This window comes from Gopherus evgoodei, chromosome 1 (genome assembly GCF_007399415.2).
Source record: "Gopherus evgoodei ecotype Sinaloan lineage chromosome 1, rGopEvg1_v1.p, whole genome shotgun sequence".
Taxonomy (NCBI): Eukaryota; Metazoa; Chordata; order Testudines; family Testudinidae; genus Gopherus; species Gopherus evgoodei.
The window spans coordinates 240097758-240109351 of NC_044322.1; positions in this window are offsets into that span (position 1 = coordinate 240097758).

Genomic DNA, 11594 nt, shown 5'->3' on the forward strand with positions numbered 1-11594 from the left:
GCATGCTGAGTGTGCATTGGAAGCTGAGCTCTTTTCAAAATAGGTCATAGGCATCACTATGGGAACAGCAGGATGATGAGTACTTTTGAAAATCTGGCCTCAGTTGTGGGTGCTGAGCATATGAATATCTGTCCCCGAGCACTGTTGAAAATCTGGCCCTGTTTATGCACAGCCAGAAGAATTAACAGAACCTAAAATGGAAGCTCAGGTTGTACAGATTTAGTTCAGCCTGCCAAGACCTGCCCACCTGAAATGGGCATGTCTTGCCTATTTAGAACATTGCTGTTGGGGGTCTGGGGACATGGGTCAGTGTGGTGGGCTGGGCTTCAAGGGAGTCAACAATGCAGTCCAAGTTCAGTCTAGAGAATCAAAACCAGGCGCAGCAGTCTGTAGCAGTGTCACACCACAGGATCAAGCTAGAGTTGAGGTCAATGAGCCACATCAGGTCAGAGCCAAGGGAATTAGCTGAAGTAGGATGAGTGGAACAGAAGCAGGGTAAGAAGTCAGGAGTGGATTATGAGCAAGGCCGGGTATCAGGAGCAGGGCTGGGATCATGAACCAGGAGCAAAGCAAGGTATCAGGAACACACAGAAAGATCTGCTTGCAGCACCAAGCTGGGATCCACCTAGTTGCAGACAGCCTCACAGTGTTCCCTCTAGGTCAGGGGTGGGCAAACTTTTTGGCCTGAGGGCCATATCTGGGTATGGAAATTGTATGGCAATCCATGAATGTTCACAAAATTGGGGGTTGGGGTGTGGGAGGGGGTGAGGGTTCCAACTGGGGGTGTGGGATCTGGGGTGGGGCCAGAAATGAGGAGTTCAGGTACAGGAGGGAGCTCTGGCCTGGGTCATGGTGTTGGGGTGATGGCTACGGCTGGGGGTACAGACTCTGGGGTGGGACTGAAGATGAGGGGTTGGGGTGCAGGAGAGTGCTTCAGGCTGGCGCTGAGGGGTTCGGTGAATGGGAGGGGGACCGGGGTGGTGCAGGGGGTTGGAGCAGGCTTTGGGGGGTGCTTACCTCAAGCAGCTCCCAGAAGCAGCAGCATGTCCCCTCTCCGGCTCCTACAAATAGGCATAGCCAGGCGGCTCTGCATACTGCCCCGTCTGCAGGTGCCACCCCTGCAGCTCCCATTGGCTGTGGTTCCCGGCCAATGGGAGCTTCGGGGGCAGTGCCTGAGGTAGGAGCAGTGTGCTGCCTGGCTGCCCCTATGCATAGGAGCAGGAGGGGGGACATGCTGCTGCTTCTGGAAGCCGCATGGAGCAGGGCAAGCTCCCAACCCCACTCCCCGGCTGGAGCTGGAGGGCCAGATTAAAATGTCTAGAGGGCTGGATGTGGCTCCCAGGCCGTAGTTTGCTCACGCCTGCTCTAGGTCTTAAACGGTGTTCCTGGCCTGGGCCAATCAGGGAACGTAGTAGACTCTGCCAATCAGGACCTACGAAAGCAGGCAATCCCATGGTACTTGAACCTATAGGGCTCATATGCTGCTGTTCCCTCCTTTGCCAGAGCTATCAGGTGATAATGTGGGCACAGCAACTGTTCTGGAGCCAATAGACCAAGGTTCCAGAGCCTCATTTCCCCACCAGCCTCCTCTAAGCTCTTTCTAACACACTAGCTCTCTCTGCTACCCACTACCGAGCAAAGCCAGTCTGTCCTGCTTCAAGGTAGATTCCTTCTTTTTTTCCTACATGTGGTCAGAGTGAGGAGTGGAGCACAGATAAGAAAAAAGGTTGTCTACATGGGAAACAGAAGCCATCCCAATAAAACCAAGGGGACGAGGACACCAGCTCCTTGTTTCTCGAGGACATCCAGAATGCTGCTGACAAAAGTAAAACCCACCCAGCCACTGACCGTCTAACAAACCAAAAGCAGCAAATGACAAGCCAGATGGTGGACCCAGCTGAGTGGATAGATAGGCTAGTGTAGAAGGAATAGTTCTGAGAACCAGAGAGGGCCAGATGATCAGAAAGCCACTGAGGTTCAAAGACAGTAGGTGCTCACAGATGTCCAATGAGAGGCAGAACAATCCTCCTATCTGGCAGTGCCAGGGTTTCCAGGGATCTCCATAATAGTCATCACTACCTCTGAGTTATTTATGTGTATCTGCTTGTGGTTATTATTTTTGGTTGGTATTGTGATTTATTTTCATTTGATTTTTAAAGGGGGGGGGATGGAGAGAGGGAATACAACAGTACCTATCACAGTCAGTGGATACTGACACCTGTCCTGTGACAGGGGCATTAACCTTGGTAGCCCTGTAAGGATATAAAAGGTCACTCTATCCTACCAGCACTTGTGTCTCACCTACTGAGGGAAAGGAGAAGTTCTAACCACATGGAGATGGGCAGCACGCCCGCACCACTAGCAGAGACGTAGGGTCATGAGGAACATGGGCACGTTGAATAGGAGCAAAGAAGAAAGGGTTGGGGAGAAGGAGAAACATCTCCTTCAAGTACCATAGAACCATAGAAGTGTAGGACTGGAAGGGACCTCGAGAGTCTTCAGTCCACTGCACTCAAGGCAGGACTAAGTATTATCTGGACCATCCCTGACAGGTGTTTGTCTAACCTGCTCTTAAAAATCCCCACAACCTCTCTAGGCAATTTATTCCAGTGCTTAATCTCTCTGACAGTTAGGAAGCTTTTCCTAGTGTCCAACCTAAACCACCCTGGAGGCAATTTAAGCCCATTACTTCTTGTCCTATCTTCAGTGGTGAAAGAAAACAATTTTTCCTTCTTCCTCTTGTAGCAAGCTTTTATGTACTTGAAAACTGCTTTGTCCTCTCTCAGTTTCTCTTCTCCGGACTAAATTTCCCTCTGTTTGCATCTTACTGGAATTTACCAGCTGCATTTTGTATAATAAGAAATGAGTGACATCATCATGAGATCTGGCCAGAAACTAGAATTCCCATTCCTTGCAAATTCTTAAAAAAAAAAAAAAAATCATACTACATGTTCCAAGAAACAGAATGAAAAATTTAATTTTGAAGTTTCCTTCAAAATGGAAACCCCGAAGAGAGCCTGGGCTCCCATAGCATTCAGTCTATGAGCTTCCTATCAGCCTGCAGGCAGGCCACTGAAGAGTCAGGCAGGTTTCCAATTGAAACCAGAGTGTCAGGTAGGGTTCTGTCACATTTCCTGTCCTGCCTGACTTCCATTAGGATTTCTCTGACATCAGCACATTCCCACATCATGTGGGAATTTCAACAGCTTGACATTTTCTGATGGAAAAAATGATGCATCAGAAATTTCCAACTAGCTCTAATGATCATACGGTAGTGAGAGGTTCAGTTATAGTGGCCAGTAACATCTCTAATCAACTGTTTAGCATCATGGAGCAAGCAGCTGCACAGACAATAGAAGGTGGAAGTTTGTTAGTGTGAAAAGTTCAGCTGTTCGGGTTTGAGAATGCTAATGTTGATCTATTTTGTTTATTTTCTTGACAATTAATGGCCAACAGACTAATTGTTGTTTTTACCGGGTTATAGACAAAAACATCTGTTGCTACAGTAAATCAGAATCTATTACTACAAAGCTGACAAATAAATGTGGACAATGAAAAAGATCCATGTTCTCCCCAGGAACAAGAGACTGCATTACATTACCACATAGGGCAATCTGAATGGGTGATAAACCACACAGATTGCAAGAAATGAAGGCACACACTAGCTCCAGACACAACAGATAGTGAGTAAGAAATACCTACTGTAGGCAATTTCAGACTTCGCTAGAACAGCTGGTCTGTGTTGCTGAAAGCATCAGTGCTGTCTAATCACAGTGAAGCACAAGGAAGGGTATAGTTAGTGACTGTAACAAGTAATCAACAGATAAATGCCACATGGGGTTTCTAAGTAGCAGTCAGCACCTAATGAATGCCACAGACCAATATATATTTCATGCTCATAAGTGACATTAGGTAAATCTGGCTTGGCACCAGGAATAAATAGGATAAAACAAGAGTGGCACAGTTAAGATGCTACAATTAGACATCAGTAGATATTTAATAATGACACCTTGCCCCTAGTAGCAGTTTGATCCTGAGGAGACCTCAGTAAGACAGTGGGCCAGATTCTCAGCTGATGTAAATCAATCAGCTGAGAATTTGACCTATAAACTTTGATTGGACACTGGAGTTACAGATAGTGAGCCCCTCCCCAGCTCAGGCCCCATAGAATCAAAGTGGGGCATCTCAGGGGCTGTATATTAACCATCTGCCTCTTGCACACATGCAATCCTTGCCAGTCTATGTGACAATAGTGAGTGAGACAACAATACTGTGGCTGCACTCCACTGATATGCCAAAGGAGCCGTCAGTTTCAGTTATATGCACGTTTAGAGGACGCATCAGAGAGCATGTGAGCAGAGGTTGCATACTGATGCATGGTTATGGTCTATACATCTGAACCAGGTACATGCTGTGTGTTACACAGTATGTATGAGACATAGTTAGAGTCACTTGGTAAATAATAACCTTACAATTAAGCAATAATCCTACGATGTGCAACATCTCTAATAAATCAAAAGAAGTCTGACAGTTTACATTGCTTACACTGATGAGCTGCTCACACACATTGCTCAGGTAATCAGTGAGAAGACGGAAACTTAAGATGTGTCAACATATCCACAGTAACGCGATACAGGTGATTAAGCACAACCTTCCAAGGAGAGGATTCATTGTTTATTTTATCACATTATATTTAATGAGCTTGGATGTCTGCTTCTGTCATCATGCACTATGGTCCTGTTATGAGAACACGTGCTGCGCTGTGTCTCAGGTAGATAGTCACTGTTGCACTAATCAAAGGGAAATGGCAGCTAGCAGAAAAGTACAGCTGAAAGTTCATCAGCACCCAATAACTACATCACTATTGCCTCCGCCTCATATAGAATCGGGGTGCTCTTGGGGGAGGAACTGTAGAGCTCGTCCCCTCTGGCAGGCTGTCAAACCCTGGCTTTTGTTAGCCTCAAAGGATGCTGCAAGGCTAATTTTTTTCAGGGATGTCTTTACCAGATGTGCCTAAGCTAAGGCACAGTTCTATCTTTGCCTGTTGTTAAGAGTAGATAATAGGATAATTGCTAAAAGGAAGGTTCATATTTTAGCTATAGCATAGTGCAGTATTAATTATTATTATTATTAACAACAAATACTAAAACATGCAATTATAAGAGTCAAAAGCCAGGATCTGAATCTAAAGTCCTTCAAATTTCAAGGTTCAGCAGGAGGTGTTTTGAATTTGAATTCTGCAGCCAAACCCACCTCAGTTATTTTGGTTTAGGGTCAGATTCAAAACAAGGAGGAGCAAGTTCTATCATCTGGATCTGGCCCAAAACAGCAGACATCTGGTGACCACAACTGATCACCTGGATTTTCCACCATAACAGGGTGGACATCTCACGAGAACATCCCAGAAGATTTTGGTGTTGAATTCAGACTCAGCCCTGAACTTAAGGCTTGATTCAGCTTTGAACTGAGCCCATCCCCAACCTAAACCTAATCTGGAGCCAATCACGCTGGCCCCAGCCCACCTGTAAAAGACGGCTGTCATGAAATAGCCAGCTATGGTATAGGTGTCTAGGACAAATATGAACAGCAATAGTTGACTCAAGATTTTTGCTGCAGATATCTCAAAGGAGGCATCTTCCCTGTGGATGAATCACACTTGTCCAGCCAGGCAAATGGCACTGTTACACTATTTCCCCACGTACCATCACCTTGCTGATACCTTAAAGATACCACAAATACAGAAGCAGCAGGATTTATTCCATTCATAGAAACAAGGGAAGCAAAATGTAAGACTTGCAGATGTATCTTATTAGCTTCATCTAAAGCAACTCATTGCGGGGCCTAGATTAATGGTTCTCTACGCTGTCTGCCCGAGGGCCGGCAGCCAGGCAATACCCACCACCTACAGCTGTTGTCTACAAAGACACAGCTGACAGCAGCTTGTGACTTGCTGTTCTGTTGCTCTGATCAAGCTGTTTTGAGGCTGACTGAATCTGTGTCACTGCATGCCATGAATATAGCGCTTGGTTTGGATGCTATCACAACTGAGCTGCCGACAGCTGACAATTTATACCTACCAATGTGACGTAATCTCCGCGGACACACTACTGAGCTCTGTGTCAGTCAACAGGCTGATACACAGAAACCAATCATGTATGTGATTATTCCTGCAAGGCTAAAGCCACTCACGTGATGAATATTCCATGACATTTATGCAATATGGTCCTCCAGCCACCTTCCACTGGGCTACCTAGACGGTCTAGTCACAGAACACTGATTATGTCATACTGCATCAGGAATGGTTTGGGGCCATGAATGCCTCATTGTTTTAGCAGCATCCTTGCCCCTGCTGCCCTGTCCACTGAGCTGCCATTCGTGACACTTCTCCCATCTTGGATCTATTCTGATATACACCCCTTGAAGAGATCAGTGCCATCACCCTGTTGCAGTTGTATTTTAATGTTTGAGTAGGGTTGCTACTGCATGCCTCAGTTTTAGCATCACTTTTATAGTTTCCCTACTTAGTCTATCTGAAAGCTGGGAACAGAAATTATGTCGCTGGGTCCTTCCTGTCATTGGTGAAAACTACATTTAGCGTCTAGGTACGAAACGGAGGTGAAGACTCGCCTCCTTTTCCCCACTCTTCCTCTTCCTGCTGAAGCCAGTTTGCACAGTGCTTTGACAATATGAAAGTGCTGTGCATCATTTGTTAGAAGTACACACGTTTCCAGCAGTCACTGCTATCACAGGGCCATGTAGCACTCAGAGCTGACAACCACTGTTTGCTCTCTCCACTGCATCCACCCTTACGACATTTGGGCATATGAGAGAAATTAAAAACAATCGTTACAAATCAGACTGCATCCAATACATCTCAGTGGCTCCCAGGCTGAATGAACAAAGTTGCTTTGTCCCAAAGCAACGGTAGTGGAGGTCCCTGCTGACCAACTGGCTGGCTGTAGTACTGAAAGGTAATGAACACATTTAAGGGCTTGTCTACATCAGAAAGTTGCAGCGCTGGTGAGGGAGTTACAGCGCTGCAACTTTGAAGGTGTACACATCTGCAGGGCACCACCAGCGCTGCAACTCCCTGTTTGCAGCGCTGGCCGTACTCCTGTTTTGTCTCGGGTGTAGAGGATCCAGCGCTGGTGATCCAGCGCTGGTAATCCAATGTAGACAGTTACCAGCGCTTTTCTTGACCTCCGTGGAAGGAGGAAGCCTCTGGTAATCAAGCTGGTTTCCTTTCCCGGTTTGCTCTCTCGGTCCCGGAGCCAGCCAGCAAACCGCAGGGAAGGAGACCTGCTTGCTCGGGGTTCCGGGACCGAGAGAGCAAACCGGGAAAGGAGACCAGCTTCGCCGCGGTTTGCTCTCGCATTCCCGGAGCCACCCAGCAAACCGCAGGGAAGGAGACCTGCTTGCTCGGGGTTCCGGGACCGAGAGAGCAAACCGGGAACGCCGCGGTTTGCTCTCTCGGTCCCGGAGCCACCCAGCAAACCGCAGGGAAGGAGACCTGCTTGCTCGGGGTTCCGGGACCGAGAGAGCAAACCGGGAAAGGAGACCAGCTTCGCCGCGGTTTGCTCTCGCATTCCCGGAGCCACCCAGCAAACCGCAGGGAAGGAGACCTGCTTGCTCGGGGTTCCGGAACCGAGAGAGCAAACCGGGAAAGGAAACCAGCTTCGCCGCGGTTTGCTCTCTCGGTCCCGGAACCCCGAGCAAGCAGGTCTCCTTCCCTGCGGTTTGCTAGGTGGCTCCGGGACCGAGAGAGCAAACCGCGGCGTTCCCGGTTTGCTCTCTCGGTCCCGGAACCCCGAGCAAGCAGGTCTCCTTCCCTGCGGTTTGCTGGGTGGCTCCGGGACCAGAGAGCAAACCGCGGCGTTCCCGGTTTGCTCTCTCGGTCCCGGAACCCCGAGCAAGCAGGTCTCCTTCCCTGCGGTTTGCTGGGTGGCTCCGGGACCAGAGAGCAAACCGCGGCGAAGCTGGTTTCCTTTCCCGGTTTGCTCTCTCCGTCCCGGAACCCCCCTTGAAGCCGCCCAACAGCGCTGCAGTGTGGCCACATCTAACACCACTTGCAGCGCTGGTTGCTGTAAGTGTGGCCACTCTGCAGCGCTGGCCCTATACAGCTGTACTAATACAGCTGTAACAACCAGCGCTGCAAAATTTTAGATGTAGACATGGCCTAAGATCCTGAATAATCTACTCCTCTAGATACATATCACTCTACCTTGGGCACCATTGTCTCCTTCAATGAGCCTTTAAGTGCTTTACCAGGGAATAAGCGATGTTGATTGACTTATTGTTATACAGTAGGTTTGCATAGTGAGTGTTTACATGGGTTGGCCTTTGGAGCTGTGATGTACAATAAATGGCTGCCATAATCTGTTATGAATGAGTAAACAGGGCTTGCCTCAGGCAGGGTGTGGTCATATTGACAATATAGCTGCATGTATAGCTTCAAGACAAAGGGCACTCTTGTAACACCTGTATGTAACAGTATATTTGGCAGTTTGAGGTAATAGCACGCGTCCCCGTGAAGGGACACTAGTGGCAATGTAACAGATGTGACCCCACAGCAAGGATGCAGGATGATAGCAGTACGGGCTCGTGCATATGCTTTTGACAAATATATTGCATAGGGCCTACTCCAGGTGTGATTGTCTGGAGCCACCCATCCTGGCTCCTGTATTCTTATCAGTGCTTATCTGTAGATCTCCATTTACAGTAAGCCAGCTTATCAGTTAAGCAACATGCAATATGGTGGCTACAACTACCTACATTAACTGAAAGGAGAGGCCATCCGCTGTCCAGTGACTACACTTTTAACTGTAAAGTTGGCTCCCTGCAACTTCTATGATGTGTTTCAGTTTAGATACAGGTAGTTAGAGAGTGGGACTGGGATCTTCAAAGGAGCCTTAGGCAGGTAGGTCAAATCCCACAGAGCACCTTAAGTGGAAACTACCTGCAGAAAGTCAATGTCACTGGGGTACCTACCTGCCTTAGGCTCCACTGAAGAGCCCAGCTTAAGTTACTGCATTCCTCTTCTAGTCTGCAAATCCAGGGTGTGTTCTTAGTGTAGGTCATCTTTGGCCAGACATTACAACAGTTTTTAAGACTTATAGCCATGCCACTCAGAACCTCCAGTAGGTTGGCATCCATCAGCCATGCTTCTTAAAGGAGGTCAGCACTAGCTCCAGGGTAGCACTTCCTTCTCTCTCCCCAACACTCTTAAAATGGAATTCTATTAATAGAAATCAACCTCAATCACAATGAGTTACCACCACAATATTACATGTGTACACATGCAAAACCAGACCCAAAATCCTGTTACACTTTCCCCCTGTCCCCTTGCTCTGTAAGCCCATTATAGGTCCTTTTACCTGGGTTGATTCATACGCAAGGCCCTATGCTACATCAACCCACACTCCACAGCTCTTGCATTGTTGAGATTGGGGCCCCCCTTAACATCTCTATGAGATGGATTTCCTGTTGCTGATGCTGCGTTGCCTATGTGTTGCCACTGTTGGGCATGGCTCCAGTCCAAAAGGATTTTTTTCCCTCAGCTTCTTTTCCAGATGAAATTAACCAAGAGGACAAGTGTGTGCAGCAAAAGACTGTCCAGATCATAATGAGCTTAGCTTAGCTTTGCTTTGTTTTTCTTCCCCCAGTTTATACGTCCTCATTTCTATATAGACAGATTGAGCCTAGTACTAGCTAACCCAGATGCTGGGGTGACATTGACTTTTCTTCCTTGGTAAAATGATGTAATTCACCTCAGCTGGTGTGATACAATCATACATCCCACCTGGCCAAGTTTCTTGATTCCTTGCACTGAAGCGAGTGGCCTTTGTTCTACTCAAACAGGAAGACTGTTAAGCCTCTCTCTTCCAGCTTCCAGAGGGAGACTCCCCTGCCTGCACTAGAACACAGGAACTGGCTGGCTAACACTCTCAGCATCCCACCTTCAGGCTTTCATTCCCAATAAAGAACAGGAACAAAAATGAAAACTCTTGAGTTCACACAGTTTTAAAAGGGGGTCAAATCTTCTTCTTAGAGTCAGGAAGCATCTTATGACACATAACTTTTCGTGTGCTCTTTGATATAAAAATAATGTCTATGATTTTAAAAATCATGCCTGCTGTGAATAGAGTTGCTCTGCTTCAGCGCTTGCCTCGTTTTCCACAGCTTTGTTTTGGCTGATCTTTTATTGGTTCCATTGTGCAATGAAGAATCATACTCAGATTTCCTTAACAAAATGGGCAATGTTTATTTAGCACACCTAGGCCACGTCCAGACTAGGTATTAAAATCGATTTTAGATACGCAACTTCAGCTACGGGAATAACGTAGCTGAAGTCGAATTTCTAAAATCGAGGTACTCACCAGTCTGGACGGCACGGCATCGATGTCCGCGGCTCTCCGTGTCGATTCCGGAACTCCGTTCGGGTTGATGGAGTTCCGGAATCGATGTAAGCACGCTCGGGGATCGATACACCGCGTCCAGACTAGACGCGATATATCGATCCCCGAGCAATCGATTTTAACCCGCCGATGCCGCGGGTTAGTCTGGACGTGGGCAGAAGGTGACTATCGCAGGGAGGGGTAGAGATCATGACAGCCACTCAAAACAATTAGAAACTAGCATTCTTCTACCAGGCAGTTATACAAACCTCTGTCTCCAGACTTAACCATAGGTGCAGGCTAGAACATTTTCATCCCTAGGCCCCTGCTTCTCTTCCCACGCTTTGTCTCTGGGTAGGCTCTCTGGGACAGGAACTACTATTGGTTTACACATTGCCTAGTACAATGGGGCCCTGCTCTCAGCTGGGGCCGCTTGGCATTGCCATAATGTTACTAATGCTGGAAGGATGTTATCTATTTCCAGACACTTCTAGACAACAGGAAATGGCACTTGCTGCTGTAGTTGACCCATCAGTGAACATTAACTTTTTTTATACACAGAAGACTCCATTGCATAAATGCAAGGTGACCAGTGTACAAACCTAGAGAACAATCAATGAGAGTAACAGTCATTAACACATCAAAGCCAGATAACAATTGCAGGGCAGCTCATCTTATGGATCTGACTGACTTAATGTATTGTGGAGTTTTTAAAATTTCCCTACCCAACATTTGTCAGAAGAACACTACTGCTGTGGGGCTTAGCTCTGTATGAAGGGAGCCTTTATGGTTTAGGCTGCTTTGCACTGTGCTAGTGATCCAAGACATATTTAAAACCAGTGACTGGGGAAATCCCTGGGTGGGACAGATCCAGCTGCTCTTTGCTAAACCCTGCAGTAGGGGATAAGACTGGATGTAGCTGGAGTGCTGCTTCATGCTGGGAATTTCTGGGCTGCTGCATGTGAAGGTGGCCCAGGTTAGGATCTGGCCTATTGCAAGTATCAGTGTATGAAACAAAGGATTTATCTGCAACTATGCTCATTAGGATTAAAACTCCAGGGCTATTAATCAGGCTAGTGCTCTGAACTTCCATTGCCTCTTCCATATGAGGATCTTGAAGCTCTCTTTAACTATTAAGTTTATTAACATCCTTGTGAAGTAAGTGGGAAATCTACAGATTTCTATCACTGGCTACTGGAA